The sequence below is a fragment of the Gopherus evgoodei genome, chromosome 2 (assembly GCF_007399415.2).
Source record: "Gopherus evgoodei ecotype Sinaloan lineage chromosome 2, rGopEvg1_v1.p, whole genome shotgun sequence".
NCBI lineage: Eukaryota > Metazoa > Chordata > Testudines > Testudinidae > Gopherus > Gopherus evgoodei.
Genome location: NC_044323.1, coordinates 221,482,593 through 221,505,507, shown reverse-complemented (window position 1 = coordinate 221,505,507; position 22,915 = coordinate 221,482,593). Strand labels below are relative to the sequence as shown.

The window sequence follows — 22,915 nt, the reverse complement described above, 5'->3', positions numbered from 1 at the left end:
ACTGAATGATTTCTATTGAGAGAATGTCTCCTAATGTCCCAAGTTTGAGATTTCAATCAACACAGGTAATTGACTGAATGTGTGATTTTAGGGAATTTCAAAAATCGAGACCCAAAAATCACCACTGGGACAGGAGTCAGGATGGCTCAGTAGCTGAGCGATTGTGATTGGGTTAGATTCTCACTCCATGCCTTCTGTTCCCTGAATCAGCAGGGACTGAGAGTGATGCAGAAGCTGCTATGCAGTTGCTGGGCAGAAGGGATTTCTTAATGCTAATTAAAAAACAAACAAACAGTCTTGATGAGTTCCAATGACAACCCCTAGCCAGGCCTCCTCAGCTAAAAAGACAGCGGAGGCAATGTGCTGAAGAAATTGGGCGACTTCATAAAAACTACCCCCTCCCCAGTACACTCAACCACCCACCCTCATAAAAGATTACATTGGGTAAAATTTTATTTGAGTGAAGGGTATAAAGCAGTGACTGGTGTACCTGTCCCCTCTTGGAGATGGAATTTTAGCTAGCAAGATTATCATTTGTGGTCAGTGTGTTATTTCTAACTAAAATGACACTTCATAAAAATAACAAATTGCTGGGACCTAATGGTCTTTGAATTCTATTTCTAGCGCCGGTCTCTATTTCTGTTCTTCTTGGTTGCTTTTCTTCTAACAAATCAAACTTCAGGATTGAAGCAGGAAATTTAGATTTAACCTCAAGAGTCGGTGTTTTGTCTCATGTCTGCTGTAATATGATGCAGATGGTAGGACTGCTGTACGTAACTCAAGATTTTATTGAACTAGCCCTCCTTGCTTAATAGAAAACATAGCTAGCTGCAATGCACATTAAACAGACAATTCTGAGAGCGGTAAGCTTAAGAATGTATATAAGTATATTTACAAAATACTTGGGATGCTTCTTCAAGCTGCAAGTCCTCCAACTGTTTGATAGAGAGGATGGATTTTTTTTGTAAGGATAGGGAAGGAGAGACAGATGAGGGCTAACCCCCCACCACCCCAAAAAATTACAATCTGAACTGTTCTTTTATTTTTTCTCCTTTTGGAATATGGTTGAAATTTGATATTTGTTAAAGAACATACAGGCTATATTGACTAGTCTCCATGCAGCTAGTGCAGTATTCCTTAATACAACTTTATCCTGACTCCAATATCCCTACTCTTCTAGTTTTCCTTTGTTGAGTTACCAATCATCCCAAATCATGCTAAAGACTTTGGTAGTTCTACAATGGGGACAAATGACTGACTGGTGAAAGCCAGAATCTCTTGAGGAGACAAGAAACCCTGCTGTGCTATGTTGACCCCAGTATATACTATCCTAAATTTGTTTGCACATCATCTTCTACAAATAGAGGATCCTGCATCCTGAATTTCCTTGTTTTTACAAAAATTGTTACAAAATGCTAGTATTGTGAAACCAGTAGAGTACTTTTTTATAATTAAGATTTTAGGAAGTTTAAACTTATAAACTCAAAGCTTACATCACCAGAGGGTGCAATTCTACCTCGTAACAAACTTTTAGTCTTGCACAATTTTAAAACACAGACATTCTGACCATTATCCAGCCATATAATCATGAAACTGAGGCAGAGCCATCCTATTGAGACTTCAAGCAACAAATAAGCCATCTGGAAAACACTTGATAGGTGGTCAGAAAGGAAAATACTACATAGACAAACAGAAAGGAAAGAAGGTACGCCACCAAAGATCACAGGAGTACCGCATATATCCACTGCCCATCATGCTGACCAGTATTGTCTGTTTCCTTGTACACCCTGGTCTATTTCCATCTGTTGTCTCATACTTAGGGTTGTAAACTTTTTGCACAGTCACAGTCTTCGTACAACACCTAGCACAGTGGGGTACTGATCAATGGCTAGGGCACCAAGGCTATGGTAATACAAATAAACACAGATAGCTGCTGGCATAGTTATGCAAGGGAATCCCTGTTCCTTTGCCAATTACCTCAGACTCAAAGAAGAAGAAAAAAGATTAAAAAAAAAAGCCCGTGTTTTTAAAGTGAATATCAAAATGACAATCGGTCAAATGATGACAGTAGTGAAAATAAATCATTGTAACAATGGAATATAAAATCATATTATAAACAAAATATTTACATATTAAATTGCCAACCTACCATTTTCCTAATAAGCATATTGATCTATAAATAATTTGACTTCTGTGTTTATGGTTAATTATCTATTTCAGCTGCAAGTTCTTTGTGGTAGATCTGTCTCTTATGTTAATGTACAGCGCCTAGCAAAATGGAGACTTGATCGTAGCTGGAGCTAATCGGTGCTACTATAGTACAAATAATTACTGAACTGTGATGCAATCTTGTAGTAACACCATTACAACACACTCTGCTCTGAATGTCTCTTAAAAGCTTCTACTGCTCATCTTACAAAATGCAGAAATCTATATGGTTAACCATTTGCAGCAGCATCACTTAATAAAAATATATTGTTTAATAGTGATAATTATATAGCTGCAATCAGCCTTTGACCTCAAGTATCAGAGGGGTAGCCGTGTTAGTCTGGATCTGTAGAAGCAGCAAAGAGTCCTGTGGCACCTTATAGACTAACTATTCTGTTATGAGAGAATTCTCTACTGGGTGTGTAAACTGAGGTCAAAGGAGCAGACTCCTGTGGCACCTTAAAAACTAATAGATATATTGGAGCATGAGCTTTCGTGGGTGAATACATGCATCTGACCAAGTGGATATTCACCCACGAAAGCTCATGCTCCAATATATCTATTAGTTTTTAAGGTGCCACAGGAGTCTGCTCCTTTGACCTCAGTTTACACACCCAGTAGAGAATTCTCTCATAACAGAATAGTTCAGTTATCATGTCAGTAAAGATTTGATGCCATCAGTGCAGCATGTCCATAAAACATCATATATGAATCTTGTTTCTTTGCAGGCTGCAGTATATTTCTTTCACTTCTGCAGACACTGTACAACATTCGTAAGTAAGTGCATTAACATAAGTGTCATACCATCCTACTTAAATCATTGCATTTTATGCTTTCCTCACAAGAGAAATAAATGTAACATTTGAAAAAGCTATGTTCCTTTCAGTCAGCAACTGGTGCACAGATGTGCTGTGTGAAAACTAGACTACAGAAAAAAAACCCAACCATCTGTAACATTGGTTTCTTTTTCATGTTTATAACTCTTCCTGTTTCCCTGTCACTTTCAGTCCTCCAGACACTTAGACTTGGTCTACACTACAAACTTCTGTTACTATAACTACATCACTCACTCTTGAGTGCCACAGTTGCATCGACCTAACCCCCAGTGTAGACAATGCTATGTAGATGGAAAGGCTCTCCCATCAACATAGCTACGGCCCCTTACGGAGGTGGAGTACCTACGCTAATGGAAGAAGCTCTTGGAAGCGTTTCTCCCACCGGCCTACAGTCTAACCCAGTTCCTCTTTATAACTCCAGTTTTTCAACAAGCAAATTAAACAGAGGTACGCTGTTGATTAATATTGTGTTTTATTTGCAGTCAGATGTGCTCCATGATTTTCTCCAAATGTTATTGGCCACTGTAGGTAAATTATTGTTGTTGAGTACCTTACACTCAATACACTATCTTATCCTCTTTCAAATCCCTCTTTAAAACTCACCCCTGCCATGAAGCATATAGAAAACTACCATCGGATAATGGCTAGGCAGATGGCAAGTTGTGATTATTGCTAACGGTGTATTACACCTATGAAATTGTATGCACAGCTAGTCTATGCTAAAATTGCCTGTTTTAATTAGACTTTCCTGCCCTCTCCCTTATATTTGCTTGTTTATTTCATCCACCTGTTACATCTGCTGTTTCAGATTCCAAGCTCCTTGGAGGAAGGACTGTCATTTATTACATGCATATATAATACTAAGTACAACCTGGTTGAGGCCTCTAAGCATTAGTGCAATATAAATAGAATATAAAATAATACATAGCACTTAACACAGCATTTTTGTACTGTGGATCTCAAAGTGCTTTACAAAGACAGAGCCCAAGGAAGCAGGGAAGAGGAATGGACATATCCCAGTCCCTTTGCACACCAGCTTGCTGAGCTGCTGGAGTAGGTTACACCATCCAAAGAAATGGTGCAGTTTTTGCTCTTCACCTGCATACTAGGATACTCCAAGAGACATTGTGCCTCACGCAGCATATTTCCACCAGAGATGTCTCCTGTATCATTCCAAAAATGGGCCTGCAACCAACCCATAATGTAGGCTTACTGGCCCTGAAAAGTGCCAGAGACCTGGTAGAATTAGTATTTATTTTGATTAGTGAATATTCTGTATTTTCTTTCCTCTCATTCTCAGCACTTTGTTTTGCTTAGCATTTTCCCTCTTATGTAATCATTTGGCAGGGCTTCTCTCAAGCCTTCTACTGGTTTATATCACTACTCTGAACAGAAAAGTACAGTAGTTCTAAACATCCAGCAAGGTCTGATTTATTGGATTCTATTGGTCATGCTCAGAAGCTTTGGTAATTAGAAATTCAGGTTTTCTGGTAAACTTGCCCTCTTTTCTCCCCATCCTGCTACTCTGAACATCAGCAGGTATTTAATCAGCAAGGGGTTTTTTTGTTATTAAAAATTTTTTTTTCAGCAGACCTGATTCATTCTCATATATTGTAAATGTATATATTAGGGCTATCAAGCAATTAAAATTAATTGCAATTAATCAAGTGGTGTTAAACAACAATAGAATACTATTTATATAAATATTTTTGGATGTTTTCCACATTTTCAAATATATTGATTTCAATTACAACACAGGATACAAAGTGTACAGTGCTCATTTTATATTATTTTTATTACAAATATTTGCACTGTAAAAATGATAAACAAAAGAAATAGTATTTTTCAATTCACCATATACGAGTACTGTAGTGCCATCTCTTTACTGTGAAAGTGCAACCATAAATAAATAAATTTCAACTGGTATTCTACTGTTTAACAGTGCTATTAAAACTGTGATTAATTTTTTTGAGTTAATTGCAATTAATGACAGCCCTAATATTTTATATCTATCTATCTGTGGTCTCCAACCTTTTTACACACAAAATCACTTTTTGAATTTAAGATCAACCGAGGATCTACCCCACCCCTTCTCCAAGGTTCTGCCCTGCTCCCTCCATTGCTCACTCTCCCCCACCGTCACTCACTTTCACTGGGCTGGGATGAAGGGGTTTCAGGCCCTGGGCTGGGGCCAAGGGGTTCAGAATGTGGGAGGGGGCTCTGGGCTGAGCCTGGGGTAGTGGGGTGGGGTGCAGGAGGTGTTGGGGGTTGCCAGCTCTGGGAGAGAGTTTGGGTGCAGGAGGGGATGGAGACCCACTGCCCCCACCCTGCCCCAGGGCTGCAAGCACCACCCCCCACAGCTTCCATTGGCCACAGTTCCCAGCCAATAGGGGCTGTGGAGTCAGCACTGGGAGGAAGGGGCAGCAGAGCCACCTGTCCCCCTTCTGTCCCCCAGGGGTTGCAGAGACATGCTAGCTGCTTCTGAGAGCAGCATGAGGCCAGGGCAGGCAGACAGTCTGCTGCTGTGCCATTGGATTTTAGAGTCCAGAGATCACAATCAACCAGTTGGTGACCACTGATTATATAGCTCTTCTCTCTCTAGAGGCAAGGGTCACAGTTACTGAGCCATTTTCATCATAAGCCAACAACAGAGGTGAGGAGAAGCAATCCTCCTTCGCACAGTCTCTGTTGTCTTCCAGTCTCAGTGATTAATCAGGGAGGGGAGGGGGGTGCCCGGGCCTACCTTCTACTCCAGGCTTCAGCCCAGGGACCCTAAAATTGGCAGCTATGGTAGCTGACTTTGTACTATTCCCTGGGCCACTTCCCCAAAGCAGCCCCCCACTCAATATCTCCTTCACTGTTATCTCAGGGCCTCCTTCCTTGTACCTGATATGGATTTGTACTGCTTCATTCCTCCAACAGCACAGCTCGCTCCTAACACCCACACTCACTGATTAACTGGGAGGCTTTTAACTAGTTCCAGCCAGCCCTTGATTGGCTTCAGGTGTCCCAATCAATCTAGCTATCTCCACTGCCTTCTAGAAGGATCTTAATTGGCCCCAGGTGTCTTGATTAACCTGGAGCAACGGCCATTTGGTTACCATGGTACCAGGGATTTGTTTAGCCTGGGGCTAGCATGCCTGTTCCTCACTACTTTCCTGTAGCCTTCTGGCCTTGCCCCATCACAACACACACACACACACACGAATCTTGCAGTACATACTGTATGTAAAGTTGTTCTTTTAAATCATAAGTATAAATCAATGACCTAAATCATATAATCTTTAGTGATCCAAACTCCCATTGATTTAATATATGCTCTATGGGAGTTTTGCGTTAGTAAAGAGATTGGGTACAGACACAATTGCTGTTTATCTTACATTTATCCTTTCCTCTGACAATCAATTCTTTATCCCTTTTAAAAGTACTATAAAAGATCAACAATCAAGAAAAAACAAACATTAATTTTGTTATATTTTACTACTTAAAGTTGATTCCACATTACAATAGCATTTAGGTGATGCCACAACAATCATTTAGCAGAAACATATATAAAACTAAGCAAATGATAATGTGCCAGCATTAAGTGTGATGTATAATGGATGAAAACATTTCAGCAGCCTCTAGATAAATGTGTTTCATCATCTAAATAAATAGTTGCACAGCATGTGGATTTCTGTGAAATTGGATGAGAATTGCAAAAAACACAGCTACTGCAAATCACTCGGTATGAGGTTTGAGTTTTATTGCTAGACAGTGACGAATAGGGGAAGCTGAGCAAAGACTACCTAATATGAATAAAACAATCTAATTTTAGCCAAGTAAGAAGAGTTGCATAGGTATCCTAGGATCTCTTACAATGTTTAACTTTCTAAAACATTTGCACAGTGGTAATAGTATTTGAGAGATTCATAGACCTTCTTCAAGCTAGAGTTTTGAAATTATTGGGGAGGGGTAAATTAGATAACATGTATCTCACTCCATAAAATAGATAATTTTCTTTATTTGCAGAGCACACTTAAAAAAAACACTGAAGAAAGATTCTTTGTATGAAGGACTTCTACCTCTGGTATCTCCTGTGCTTCTGTTTGCTCTGCTTACTATCTGGGTGATTTTATCGCCGTGTGATATTTTAGCAAAAACAAACCAGGCTGTTTTTATGGATGGTTGGTGTTGTTTTCTCAAATGTTATTGTAAGTATTTTTGTGACTATGGTTTATATTTAGATACACTATTGTGTGAGTAGGATTAAATTGTTTTTACTCGATGTGACTAAAAGAAAGAAAGAAAAGAGCAACATTAGTTTAAAAAAAAAAGAAAAAAAAAGAAAAAACTCACCAGAATCACTTTCACTCCTCGTGCTACTGGAATTAAGTGTCTAAATAGTGTGTCCACATTACACCCTGGTTTATAAAAATATACTTCACCAATTGCCTGAAATGTTGAAGCTTTCGGCAGTGTTAGTACAGGTTTTTTGATATTTATTCCAGAATAGAGTAAAATTTTATAAGGTTTCTCTTTCAGGGCTTTATGTACAATGCTGTCTTTATTTCATGAAACATACCAGATATCCTCCAACATATAGGTGTAATTGAGTACTTCCCTGAGTGAAATTCAGCTCAATTTAGAGGACCATCACAAGTATTATAGTATACGTAATATTTTGAGAGCATAAGTGATGCTTTGCGATGCTTCTCCGAATTTCTCTGACATTACGTATTCATTGTGCCCTAGCACCCTCTTTCCTCATGTAATGTAGATGGAAGATAAATCTTTGTGAAGTAGCATTATGGAATACCATGCAATAAAACTGAACATAATTCTTAATGCTCTCATTGAAATCAGGGGTTAGGCCTTGATTCACGACAGCACTTGATTTCAATGGGACTTAAGCACGTTTTGCTAAATCAGGCCCTAATGTTGAAAAATTTGCCTGCCTCAGGACAAACCCTGAATAACTGAGCTTCATGTCTGGCACTAAGTTTTGGGAACATATCGAATCCATATGCCTCAACCTGCAAAAGATATCGTACGACTCCATTAAGTAAATAGTGCAACTGAATATATAAGGATGAAAAGATTTTTTGAGAATGATATGAAGTGAACAATTAACTTCATACAGAGACCTGCAAATGCACTGAGATGTTCAACACACATTATAGCTGTGTACACCTTTTCAGTATAATTGTTTCTTCACAGGTAAATATATTTCAGTTGTTTGACAGGAAGATGCACATTTTACAACATATTTTTAACCATACTTCTGGTATAATTTGCAGTACACAGTTTCACTATAAAAGTGACTATCAATCAGTACTATGCTTATTGTAATAAAGTGCATATGTATTTATTACTATAGTATACATGTTAGTTCGGCATACAGTACCACCAAATATAACATGTACAGAAACTGAAGTTTCCTGCATTACAGGAGATGTGAAATCCTGTCAGTTCAGGATGGAAGCCATGAGCGCTCATTAGAGGCCTCTAAACATTTATTTTGTAAAACCAGAAATGGCTATTCATGGATAGTGCTGATGTTCAAATAGCCTTTTAAAAATATGCCTCTGACAGTCACAACTGAATTAGCTCCATTTTGGAGAGTGCACTCAGCCACGTGAGGGTTGCCTCATTTTTCAAGGGTACAAGCTTCTTTGTACGAATGTCATACAATTTACATTTCTAAGCGAGCTGTGCATGTTCTTAAGTGAGAAATAAGGATTTCCTGCTAGTGAGGGAAATTGACAGGCAGTAGGCAAATATTAAATAAGCATCTCAACCAATGAAGAACAATAGAGTGTCAAGATACTTTTAAGGGGCAAACAACAAGGAGAACCAAAAGTTCCTTGTTACTCTGCAGTTTATTGCGGCTAATCAGTGTAGTATGTATTTCAAGATCCTGTCTTACTGAGATAATTACTGCTGAATTAGAGGGTTACATCAATTAAAATGTGTAAATAAATAGTAATTGAAACCACTAACATTTCAAAAGCAAAAACAAACATCTTTTTTCTCCTCCCCATCAGTACCTTTTATACATATTCCCTTCAGAGACTAAGTAATGGTTGTCATAGCAATAGAGGTTCACCCTGAGATTCCGACACACTGTGTTTTCATTTTCTGCCCTAAAGACCACAAATTGCAGCCCACTTCTCTACCTGCCAGTATCTTGCACGTCTCGTTCCTTTCAAAACATATTTATTTGTCCACTGGACACTTTTGACTTCAAGCCTGTTTTCAACTTGACCTCAAAACCATGCAATGTCAGACTTGGTAGGTAAAGCAAGGGCCTCCTGGGGGAAAGAAAAAAAGAGAAAAGCCTCTAATGGGAAGCTCTAAGAGACAGACAGTTCCCAATGTTTTAGCATCTAACTGGAAAAAACAAGGCTTACAAAAAAAGGTATCTCCAAGAAACAGCTCTTTCCCCCCACCTCCCGACACACACACACTACTCCTTTGGCAGGGGCAGTAGCCCAGTCTTGGAGCCACTCCATTCACCCCACTTCTCTGCTGTTTGAAGCACAAAACTTTCTTCCCTCTATTCCGAGGGACCTCAAAGGCATCCTGGGAAAAGTTCAGGCAACATTGTTGGCTGGTCTGAGCATACAGTCACAGAAGACAAATGTCACACTTCTGTCTGAACTAGAGGCATGCTTACAAACTCCCCTGAAACAGGCAGAGATTTATATTCAGAATAACAGAACACTTTGTACTGAGGATTTAGGATGGTGGATGGGAGAGTCTGAGCCCTTTTGGATCTCCTCAAGGAGCTGGGTGTGGAGACTGCGACTGCCTGAGGGATTTCAGATTCACTGCTAATAAATGGATGGGTCGGAGGTGAGCATAACTATGGACACAGTTAACAGGGAGTTCAAAGTGGGAGAAGACTGAGGACATAGACTGAAATATAAAACAACTAGAATACATGCATGTTTAAGATCATCATAGCCAAAACAGAATTCTTAACCATTTCCCTGCCCCCACAAGCCATTCTTCCTCCCTCCTGTCACAATGGGCATCACCATCCATCCATCCTCACCATTCAGGCTCATAACCAGGGCATCATCTTCAGCTCTGCTCTTTCTTTAGAGCCTCTGATCCAGGCTATGTCTAAGTCTGGCCAGTTTTTCCTGAACCCAATAATAAATACTAAAACAATGGTATCAATACTAATATAATAGAAAAAGAGAGACTCATGAATAACCTTTGAAAGACAAGTATACACAGTATGGCCACTAAGGTCCAAATGTGGAATACAAGTCAAATAAAAATACTTGTAGCATTGGAAGGGTGTAAACATTAAGGAAAGAGGAATTGGGTGGGTTCACACATGGGAATGAGGTTAACAGGATGGAATTAAGAAAGAAAATTTTAACCTATCAAGAAACATTCCTAACACAATTAGCTTGTGGAATGGGAATAGTGGACCCCACCTTTCTGAAGCTAGTTTAAATGGAACCAAAGCACTGAGAATAGATTGTAGGAAACGATTCTGAGGGAAATGGATTAGATCAGCAGAAAAGTCTTAATATCCCACTTCCATTTTTATCTGACAAACTCAGTTCTAACCTTTTTTCTACTGTCATCTGTAGTGACTAGAGTAGTTCAGGTTTAAAATAGTATATTATTTATTGGCCAATATATCTCAGAACTAGTAAATGACTGCAATTACAATTCTTTATGCACAATCTAGTTTGTTGATGCCTTATATTAATAGAAGTAATTTATTGTGATGGAAACTGGGAATAATGTGAGTAAACATTACAAACACACTGAGAATTTAACAAATCAGTTTTAATGGAAAATCATATTTAACATAATTAACAATACATATTCCACCTTCTGGATATATACAGTTGCTCAGCAAAAAGATACTATGTATGCAATAGGAAGATTACTGTAACTTACTCTCATTGATATATTGCAAAGCACAACACAGCTCCCTAAGTGAATTCTAAAACTGACTGTGTTTTAAAAGGGACACTGTCAATTTCAAGAATACATTGTAAGCAAGTAAGTTTACCTGCACTTTTAATAATTTCACCTTAAATTACTGAATGTGAAATAAATTCACATAATTTACTTTTTCCATTTCTTTTAGTTTCCACAATGAACCAGTGAAGTCAGTGTCACCTTTACTTTCAGAGTCTTAATACTGTAGTGTTTGGATTTCAATCTCTACAGGGGAATAGACTTTTCATTTGATTTTTTTTTTTAATTTGTGAAAATATTTCTATTGATTTTAGGATTTATAAACACTATTTTTTACCACATTTCAATTTTGCACTAAACTTAAATTGACAAGGGGTAAAATTTTCAAAAGTGCATAAGTGATTTAGATGACTATTTCATTTTCAAAAATGATTTTGGCTCTTAAGCCCCATTGAGTTTCAATGAGACTTAAGCCATGTTTACACTACAGCACAGTGCTGCTGTAGTGCCATGGAGTAGATGCTTCCCACATTGATGGCAGGTTTTTTCCTATCATTGTTGGTAATCCACCTCTTTGAGAGGTGGTAGTAGGTTGACTGAAGAATTCTTCTGTTGATTTAGCTGCACCTATGGTGGGGTTAGGGTGACCTAACTACATTGCAGAGGGCACACATTTTTCACAGCCCTAAGTGAATCTAATTTTCAAGCCTAGATCAGGCCTGAGGCCAAATTCTTAAAAGTATATAGACACCTAAAGATGCAGAGAGGTGCCTCATGGGATTTTCAAAAAGCATCTACACAGCTAACTCCACTGATTTAAAGGGCGTTACGCAACTAGCGGCTTTACAAAATCCCATTAAATCCCATTTGAACCAACTGAATTAGGTGCTTTTGAAAATCCTACTAGGAGTCTGTCTGGATCTTTAGGTGCCTAAATACCTTTAAAACACTGACTCACAAAAGCCTATGTCACCTTTGAAAATGGGACTTAGGTGCTTTTGAAAATAATATCCATGGTTTGGTATTTAGTCATTTCAAGCTGAGAGAAACTTTGGTAAAGGATATGAAAATTCATTTAGTGAAAATACATAGAAGACCAATAATATTACAGTTTCAGAATCTCAATAAAACACTAGTACTTTTGATTTATACAGCATTTTATATGTTCAATCATCAGTTTGACCATGATCCCTCTATCTCAATCCATTGCTCCAATGATTAAGTTTGATTTAGTATTACATTTTTGAGTTTCTGTGAAAACAAGTGTCAAACCAGCTCCCCTCTATGTAAAGTTGTTTTTAAATTCAAAGTGTAACATGTCAAAACACTGTCTTTATAAAATATGTGTTTTAAATTACATGTAATAAAGTGCTGTAAAAATCACAGCCAATAAAGGAGCAAAGACAATCATTTATGGTAAATCTCAGTCTTGGAACTACTCATGTTTCCTAAGCCACACACTTTTTCAACTGAAAATACTCTAGCAGACAAATTAACACGCTTCCTTTAAATAATTTGCTCCAGTACATCTTATCTGACTGATCACATTATTCTAACAGTGCAGAGTGATAATTTGCCAGATGGGCGACACCACATCTGAAGCTTTCCACTGGCTCCTGTTTCCATTAGCTCTTGTGGTCTACACAGTGGTAACAGGGTTCCTGGGCAAGAATGAGGAAATGGCATTTACCATATTCACTACGTTAGTGAATCTTTAGTGGCTCGAAATACTGAATTGACAGTGATTACTCTCAGCTAAGCCTATCAGAGTCATAATCTTTGTTGATTGGTTTTACATAACAGTTTATATATGTCCTACATTTTCCCCAGCCTCTTCCCTAGGGGATTAATCCAATGAAGTCAAAACAGACTAAAATACAAAACATAATAATAAAAATGGTAATTTTGTTTTGAATGTGCAAAGCAGCATTTCAAACATTTAATCTATGTTGCCCCCTCCACCATCTCCCATGTTAGAGGTACCATGATGTCATTGTATGTATGTTCTAGGAATATCTTCCAAAAGCTTTCAGATTAGCTGGATACCATTTGAATTTATTTTTGGCATTTATCACCATCTGACGTTTTGGAGCATGAGCTTTCATGGGTGAATACCCACTTCCTCAGATGCATGTAATGGAAATATCCAGGGGCAGGTATATATATGTGTGCTAGCAAGCAAGCTAGAGATAACGAGGTCAGTTCAATCAGGGAGAATGAGGCCCTGTTCTAGCAGTTGAGGTGTGAAAACCAAGAGAGGAGAAACTGGTTCTGTAATTGGCAAGCCATTCACAGTCTTTGTTCAATCCTGAGCTGATGGTGTCAAATTTGCAGATGAACTGAAGCTCAGCAGTTTCTCTTTGAAGTCTGGTCCTGAAGTTTTTTGCTGCAGGATGGCCACCTTAAGGTCTGCTATAGTGTGGCCAGGGAGGTTGAAGTGCTCTCCTACAGGTTTTTGTATATTGCCATTCCTAATGTCTGATTTGTGTCCATTTATCCTTTTCCGTAGAGACTGTCCAGTTTGGCCGATGTACATAGCAGAGGGGCATTGCTGGCATATGATGGCGTATATTACATTGGTGGATGTGCAGGTGAATGAACCAGTGATGGTGTGGCTGGTGTAGATATGTGGGCAGAGTTGGCATCGAGGTTTGTTGCATGGATTGGTTCCTGAGCAAGAGTTATTATGGTGTGGTGTGCAGTTACTGGTGAGAATATGTTTCAGGTTGGCAGGTTGTCTGTGGGCAAGGATTGGCCTGCCACCCAAGGCCTGTGAAAGTGTGGGATCATTGTCCAGGATGGGTTGTAGATCCTTGATGATGCGTTGGAGGGGTTTTAGCTGGGGGCTGTATGTGATGGCCAGTGGAGTCCTGTTGGTTTCTCTCTTGGGTTTGTCTTGCAGTAGGAGGCTTCTGGGTACACGTCTGGCTCTGTTGATCTGTTTCCTTATTTCCTCGTGCGGGTATTGTAGTTTTGAGAATGCTTGGTGGAGATTTTGTAGGTGTTGGTCTCTGTCTGAGGGGTTAGAGCAGATGCGGTTGTACCTCAGTGCTTGGCTGTAGACAATGGATCGTGTGATGTGCCCAGGATGGAAGCTGGAGGCATGAAGGTAGGCATAGCGGTCGGTGGGTTTTCGATATAGGGTGGTGTTAATGTGACCATCACTTATTTGCACCGTGGTGTCAAGAAAGTGGACCTCCCGTGTAGATTGGTCCAGGCTGAGGTTGATGGTGGGGTGGAAGCTGTTGAAATCATGGTGGAATTTTTCCAGAGTCTCCTTCCCATGGGTCCAGATGATGAAGATGTCATCAATGTAGCGTAGATAGAGAAGGGGTGTGAGTGGACGAGAGCTGAGGAAGCGTTGTTCCAGGTCGGCCATGAAGATATTGGCATATTGTGGGGCCATGCGGGTGCCCATAGCCAACCTGAAACATATTCTCACCAGTAACTGCACACCACACCATAATAACTCTTGCTCAGGAACCAATCCATGCAACAAACCTCGATGCCAACTCTGCCCACATATCTACACCAGCGACACCATCACAGGACCTAACCAGATCAGCCACACCATCACTGGTTCATTCACCTGCACATCCACCAATGTAATATATGCCATCATATGCCAGCAATGCCCCTCTGCTATGTACATCGGCCAAACTGGACAGTCTCTACGGAAAAGGATAAATGGACACAAATCAGACATTAGGAATGGCAATATACAAAAACCTGTAGGAGAGCACTTCAACCTCCCTGGCCACACTATAGCAGACCTTAAGGTGGCCATCCTGCAGCAAAAAAACTTCAGGACCAGACTTCAAAGAGAAAGTGCTGAGCTTCAGTTCATCTGCAAATTTGACACCATCAGCTCAGGATTGAACAAAGACTGTGAATGGCTTGCCAATTACAGAACCAGTTTCTCCTCTCTTGGTTTTCACACCTCAACTGCTAGAACAGGGCCTCATCCTCCCTGATTGAACTGACCTCGTTATCTCTAGCTTGCTTGCTAGCACACATATATATACCTGCCCCTGGATATTTCCATTACATGCATCTGAGGAAGTGGGTATTCACCCACGAAAGCTCATGCTCCAAAATGTCTGTTAGTCTATAAGGTGCCACAGGATTCTTTGCTGCTTTTACAGATCCAGACTAACACGGCTACCCTCTAATACTTGATCACCATCTGAGTTACTGATCAAATTCATTCTTCTGCACTCAATAGCATTTTGTCCTACCGATGTTGTAGAATAATCCTTAAATGTGCCTCAATTTGACTTTGCTTTAAGAGCAAATGTCCCAAATAGCAAACATTTTGTTTAGAAAATATACAGCTGACATCCTTTTATTGAAGGCCTGCTGCTGCGTGGTATGGGGAAGCTTTGCCTCCTGCCTTGAAAAAAATGTTCCCTTGTCAGTCTGTGGATGCAAGTGCCATAATAGATTTTAAAACATATGTCAATCCAGGCCAAAATAGCACAGATTAGATCTGAATTATTTGGGCCAGATTCACTGCTGGCATAAGAGGGCCTAATTCTATTCACTTTTTATGCCAACTGTGAATCTGGTCCCCAATGGCTTAATTTCTCATCAATACACATGAGGAATTTAAAATAAGAACTCACTAGCTTTAACGCTTAGAATTCCAAACCTAAACTCCCAATGAGTGGGAGTACAGAGACTTTGAATTCTTGTGCAGGTACAATAATGTTTTCTTATCAAAACACTCAACCCTCTTTAATTTATCTTTTGGAGAGACAGTTGAGTAAGGATTTCAACACTTACATCTCTTCATTGAAGAAACACATTCAAGAATAAACATCTTTGCTGTGACCAGAGCATAAACCTTACCATGGAGCTTCTCATCTGTGTTTCTGTGATAAAAATAGTGGTGCTTTGTTGATCAAAATAACCAAAGAGTATAATGGATTAGATATGCAAACTGCTGAGACAATGAGCTACTCAGCAGGGTTCAGAGAAAGCTAGCCCACTAATGAAAGTATCACTCATCATTCTGCTGCCTATGTTGCCTATCCCACCTATCCTATCTTCTTTCTCTTTGCCCAGAATATCAAGTCTGAACTTCTTGCCCCTACCTTTGAAGCCCTGCACAAATCAGTCCTTGGCTAGACTACATCACTGAGCTTTTTTAATAGTGCCCTCTCTCCATTCCTTCCATTCACCAGTGAAGCCAGTTTTGATGTCCCCTACACTTCTTTCCCTGGCTCATATCTTTGTGCCTGCTTAAGTGATGCCATATTTGTGTGGAACTTCCAATATGCCAGCCACATTCCATTTCCCTCCTAAAGTCTCACTTCTCCGACACTGCTCTCAAATACTAACCCATGCCATTTACCTCAAGTTAATCAGTGACGAGAATCAGATGAGGAAACTGCAAGCAAAACAAGACCCTTTAAATCCCATACTCTTTGGTTTCTCAGGGATCCTTGTCTGAGCTATGTTATTCAGACTGCAAGCTCTGCAGGGCAGGGATTGCCCTTACATTTGTGAATTATACAGCACAAAGCACATTGTTGATGCTTACCTAAGTAACAACAAGCAACATACCCCACTCTAAACTGGTTGTTTATGAAAGAAAACTTGTTTACTACAAGGCTTTGAAGATTCTCTGAGGGCTTGTCTACACACGCTGCAGTGCATCTGGTGGAGATGCTCTCTATGCCGACAGAAGAGAGGCTGTCCCACCAGTATAGTGCTGTCCATACGAGGGATATATGTCAGCATAACTTATGTTGCTCGGGGGGTGGTTTATTCACACCCCTGGGCAACGTAATAATGCCAACATAAGCTGTAGTGTAGACATAGCCTAATCTTGTTGTGAAGGTAGGGCCTGAATGCTAGAGTAACTTGGCAAACAAATTTGCAAAACCAAACAGACAAAATGAATGGCCAGTTAGATCCTTTGTACACAGTATTTTTTCAGCCTCAGCTGTGTATGCAATACATACTAATCAGCCCTTTGCCTGCATTCTTGACTATCTAGGCTAATCAGTCTTCTGGTGCATATAGCAGAGTTCCAAACTCCTGTTGCTTTTTAAAATACATTACTCAGGTTATAGGGGAAATAAGACTTTGCAGGTGGAGTGGGAGGAGGGCTACAGAGATATTTTAAAATACAAGTGTTCGTCCTTCACTGAAAACTGTTTACTTTATTAAGTTTATGTCCTTTGTTCTCACACGCCTCTGAGCTTGGGCTCTCTTCCTCTCACAGGCTGTACTAGCCAAAGAGGCTTTCTGACATTGGACAATTGAAATCAATGCCTCAATTTCCACATGCACAAGATAAGCATTATACTTACTTCATAAGGGAACCTGTGGACTGGTTGATGAGTTTATAGAATACTTAGATATTTCACTTCCGAAAAGCAGGGGTTAATCACACAACAGCCAAGTTATTGGCAGGTTCCTTCAGTTTTCATTTCCCCATTTGTTGATTCTGAAATGCCATTTTTCTGTCTTTGTCCCCTCTTCACTCTTCTCCCACCAGCAAGCAGACCCACATCCACAGCTTAGGTTAAAGGCTCTCTCAAGAGGAGCATTAATTAATTCTGTAATCTGCACAGTGCTGGAATGGGACTGGTTTATAACTTGCCCTTTCTCAAAGTTCAGTCTGTGTACCATATTACAGGTGATGGCTTGACCTGGCTTTCCAGCTACAAGTCATTCTTGCTAGGGGTCACTCTCCCAAAGCAGTGATGTAAGATGTGTGACCTTCAGCAAGATTGCGTCTCTTTGCCTAGTTTCCCCATCTTACATCTGCTATTTACATTTGTAAAGCATCAATATCTATGGATTAAAATTCCAAGTATGTTGTATGCTGGCTCCCATATGAATCTATCACACTGGAGTGAGCAAGTGCTCAGGACAGAATGCAGTATACTGGCTTTGCCCAAGGAGGACACAAGGGACCTACTCCTCCTCCCAACTCAGAGAGATCTCATTTAGACTCAGAGGCCTGTATTGTGGATTTGAAGGCCCTGAGTTCTAGTCCCAGCTATTCAGGTGTGTGTCAATTGTGCTTGCATCACATCAATTCAAGCCAATGGTTGAATCAGCCACTTAGGTAAAGTGCTGCTATCATTTCTTGAATCATGAGTTCCCTTCCCTCTAACTCATGTGGAGGGTGTAGATGGAGATGAAGGTGAGGGTTTGGTTACCCCAGGCCTTTTTGGGGGTTTTCAGAGCAGGAAGGAATACTTGCTGGACCTACCAGGTCTAAAGGATTGTGTATTTAATGAGATGCTAGAGGGGAAGCCCTGAGTGCACATAGCTAAGAAACTGAAGTTTCAGGCAAAGATTCTGAAGTCTCATTCTTCGATGGAATGTATATATTGGAACAGAATTTTCTCACCTACTTTGACACCTGTAGATATTTAATCTTTTTTTAAATCCATCCATCAAAAAATAACCGGGAAAATATTTAGGTGAATATAAGCAGATAGTAATTTTTTAAGAACAGTATATGAAAAGTATGTGTAATAGAAAAATACACCTCAGGTTAAGTTATATGGATTATTATCTGTGTATTCTTGTCGCCCTGCCCAATTTATTTGTAAACGGTTGGAAATGTGCATGTACATAGAAGTGGCTTAATTTAGTGTATTGCAGTTACTGTATTGTAGTTCCTTGAAATAATTCACTAACTCAAATGACAAAACTTGAAATGCCATCATCCTGTCCACATCTCTACTATATAGATTTTTAAAAAATGCATAGCACAGAGTTTTAATGTAAATGAATTCCTTGTACTATTTAATGTGGAAGCTATATAATATATGCAAATTATGTCCATTTAAAAAAAAATGAACGGTCAAGCTACATTAAGGCAAAGTGAAGTATAGATGCAGATTATATACTGTACAGTGTGTGTTACACTGTTAGAGAATGTCTTGGGAAATAAGTTAACTTTGATTCAACAAAATGGACTAGAGTGGTTTGTTCACAGCAGGGCAGTAGGAGCACTGATTGACTTTTCACAAGGTCTGCTAAGGACTATGGAGAAGATAAACTGGACACCATGCCTCCTTTTACTTGGTATATCTGTGCCACAGATGGTTAGTTTCACCATCATTTTCAAATGAAAGTTATTAAATAAGTGAATTTATACTCTTTATGATGTGGCATGTTAGACATTGGAACACAGATTTGCTTATCTATTCTGATGAAGGGCACCTACCATAATAATCTTCTCACTATGATAATAAGCTCAAATCTGTTTGGACTGAATGGGGTCACAACATTTCTGTCTACCTCTTCATGGCCTTCTTCTCTTCTTAAATTACTAAATTTTGGTGGGGAAAACACGGTTACCCACCTTTTAGTAACTGTTGTTCTTCATGTCCATTCAAAGTAGGTGTGTGCGTGCCACGTGCATGCCAGCCGGAAGATTTTCCCCAGCAGCGTCCGTAGGGTCACTCCACTCCACCACGGCGCCCTATAAAGGGGCCCGCCGACCCTCTACCCCCTCAGTTCCTTCTTGCCGGCACTCCAACACAGGGCCAGGAGGGTGGGTATTGGAATGGATATGAACAACACATCTCGAAGAACAACAGTTACTAAAAGGTGGGTAACTGTTTTTTCTTCGAGTGGTTGTTCATGTCCATTCAAAGTAGGTGACTCACAAGCCTAACCTTGTGGCGGGGTCAGAGATCACTGCTGACTGGAGTACTGCACGGCCGAAGGCTGCATCATCCCTAGCCTGGTGCGTGATGGCATAGTGTGAGGAGAACGTGTGGATGGAGGACCATGTGGCCGCTCTACAAATCTCCTGAGTCGGGATCTGAGCCAGGAAAGCCGCAGAGGAGGCCTGCACCCTAGTGGAGTGGGCCGTGACTGGAGAGACAGGGGTCTTAGCTATGCGGTAGCATTCTTGGATGCAGGTCCCGATCCATGAAGAGATTCGCTGAGAGGAGACTGGGAGCCCCTTCATCCTATCCGCCACTGCGATGAAGAGCTGAGTTGAGCGTCTGAATGGCTTGGTATGCTCAATGTAAAAAGCCAAGGCCCTGCGGACATCCAGGGAATGTAACCTCCGCTCCTCATTGGAAGAGTGTGGTTTGGGATAAAACACCGGGAGAAAAATATCTTGACCCATGTGGAACTGTGAGACGACCTTAGGTAGAAAAGCCGGGTGAGGTCTAAGTTGGACCTTGTCCTTATAGAAGACAGTATATGGGGGCTCGGATGTTAATGCCCTGAGCTCTGACACCCTCCTGGCCAAGGTGATCGCCACCAGGAAGGCGGTCTTACACAACAAGTACAACAGGGAGCACGAAGCCAGAGGCTCAAAGGGAGGTCCCGAGAGGGCGGAGAGGACCAGATTCAGGTCCCAAGCAGGGGCGGGCTGACGAAGACATGGAAATAGCCTGTCCATATCTTTGAGGAAACGCCTGACCAGTGGGTTCGCAAACACGGAGGTACCCTCTTCTCCCGGATGGAAAGCCGAGATGGCCGCCAAGTGAACACGAATCGAGGAGAGGGAGAGGCCCAGTTGTCTGAGGTGGAGCAAATAGTCTAGGACAATGAGTATTGGGATCTCCTGCAGATTGTGACCTAGCTGATCCAACCATTTGCAGAAGCGCTTTCATTTGGCCTGGTAGGTGGCCCTAGTTGATGGTTTCCTACTACCGAGCAGCACCTGTCTGACCTGCTGGGAGCACTGCATCTCCACTGGGTTCAGCCATGGAGCATCCACGCTGTGAGATGAAGGGACTCCAGATTCAGGTGGCGGAGGGAGCCCCAGTCCTGTGTGATCAGGTCCAGGAGCAGGGGCAGCATCAGGGCGCCTGAACAGACATGTGCAGGAGTGACGTATACCAATGTTGGCGTGGCCACCCCGGAGCTATCAGGATTACCTGTGCATGGTCCCTGTGAATCTTCAAAATCACCCTGTGTATCAGGGGGATCGGAGGAAAGGCGTAGAGCAGACCGACTCCTCCAAGACCGTAGGAAGACGTCCGACAGAGACCCCTGACTGTGGCCCAGGAGGGAGCAGAACTGTCGGCACTCTCTGTTTTCCCTCGAGGCGAACAGGTCTAACCGGGAAAGCCCCAGAACTGGAAAATTGAGCGTTATCACATCCCATCGGAGGGACCACTTGTGACCCTGGAAAGAGCGGCTGAAGGTGTCCGCCAAACCGTTCTGCTCCCCCAGAAGGTAGAACGCTGTCAGGGGTGTCATATTGTGGACACAGAAATCCCACAGCGCGAGGGCTTCCCTGCCCAGGGGAGAGGAGCGTGCACCCCTGTTTGTTGATATAAAAGACTGCTGATGTGTTGTCTGAGAGGACTGAAACACATCTGCCGGCCAGGTGGGACCGGAAGGTCAAACAAGCCAGGCGAACCGCTCTCAGCTCCCTGACATTGATATGCAACTTGAGGTTCTCCGGCGACCATAAGCCCTGCGTCCTGAGGTGCCCCAGGTGCGCTTCCCAATCCCGATCCAAGGCATCCGTTACCAGGGAGAAGGAGGGTTGAGGGGCAGTGAAGGGGACACCCATGCACACTTTCTGCGGGTCGAGCTAACACCGCAGCGAGCTTAGCACCAAGTGGGGAATGGACACTACTGAGTCCAAGGGGTCCCTGGCCGGGGAGTATACTGTCGCTAACCAGGACTGCAGAGGGCGAAGCCAGAGTCTGGCATGGTTTACCACATAGGTGCACACCGCCATGTGACCCAACAGCCAGAGGCAGACTCGCGCTGTGGTAATCGGGACGCGGTGCAGTCCGAGCATGAGCTCAGAAATTGCACGGATCCTGGGTTCGGGCAGGTACACTCTGGCATGGGTGGAATCCAGAACTGCTCCTATGAACTCTATTCGTTGCGTCGGAGACAGGGTGGACTTGGCTTCGTTCAAGAGGAGGCCGAGATTGAGAAAGGTCCGCCTGATGAACAACACCTGGGTCTCCACCTGCTCCTTGGAGTGGCCCTTTATGAGTCAGTTGTCCAGGTAGGGGAATACCTGGATGCCCCGCCTGCGCAGGAAGGCCGCCACAACTGCCATGCACTTTGCGGAGACCCTTGGAGCAGCTGGCAGGCCGAACGAGAGCACCATGAACTGCAGATGGGTGTTGGCCACGACGAAGCTGAGGTACCGACGGTATCAGGGAATTATGGCGATGTGGAAATAAGCGTCCTTTAAGTCGAGGGCGGCGTACCAATCTCCTGGATCCAGGGAGGGGATGATCGAGGACAGGGAGACCATGCGGAACTTGAGCTTCCGTACAAACTTGTTCAGCCGCCGCAAGTCCAGGATGGGTCTCAGGCCCCCTTTCACCTTTGGTATTAGGAAATACCGGGAGTAGAAGCCTTTGCCCCTGAGCTCCTGAGGGACTTCCTCCACTGCCCCTGCCTCCATGAGGGACTTCACTTCCTGACTTAGAAGTTGCTCGTGAGATGGGTCCCTGAAGAGGGACGGGAGGGGGGCTGGTGGGGTGGGATGGAGGAGAACTGGATAGAATATCCCCTCTCTACCGTGCGGAGCACCCAGCTGTCTGATGTGATTCGGGACCAGGCACGGCAGAATGGGGACAGACGTGACCCAAAGGTAGGGGTAGAAGGATCCAGAATCTCGACAGGTAGGTCGCCCTTGACTGTACCATCAAATAGGAGGTTTAGACCACGATGGTGGTCTCAATTGGCTTTACGCCTGGCCGGAGGGGCGGTGTTGGTGACGCCTTCTGCCATTTCTGCCCTGCCTCCGCCCCAGCTCCTGGCGAGTCTGAGGCTGGTAGGGGCATGGGGCCGTCTGCGGCCTAAACTGCCTGCACTGGGTCGCAGGGGTATGGAAGCCCAGCGAGCGAAGCGTGGCCCGCGAGTCCTTTAGGCTATGCAGACGCTTGTCCGTCTTTTCTGAAAACAACATCTGCCCCTCGAAGAGGAGGTCTTGAATGGTCTGCCGGACCTCATAGTGCAGGCCC

The 22,915-nt window shown here is 42.2% G+C and overlaps 1 pseudogene; it reads left to right on the top strand.

The window, feature by feature from the left end:
- The window catches only part of LOC115645045, an 88,733-nt pseudogene extending 69,377 nt beyond the window's left edge, over positions 1 to 19,356 (top strand).
- The last annotated feature ends 3,559 nt before the right edge of the window (positions 19,357 to 22,915 follow it).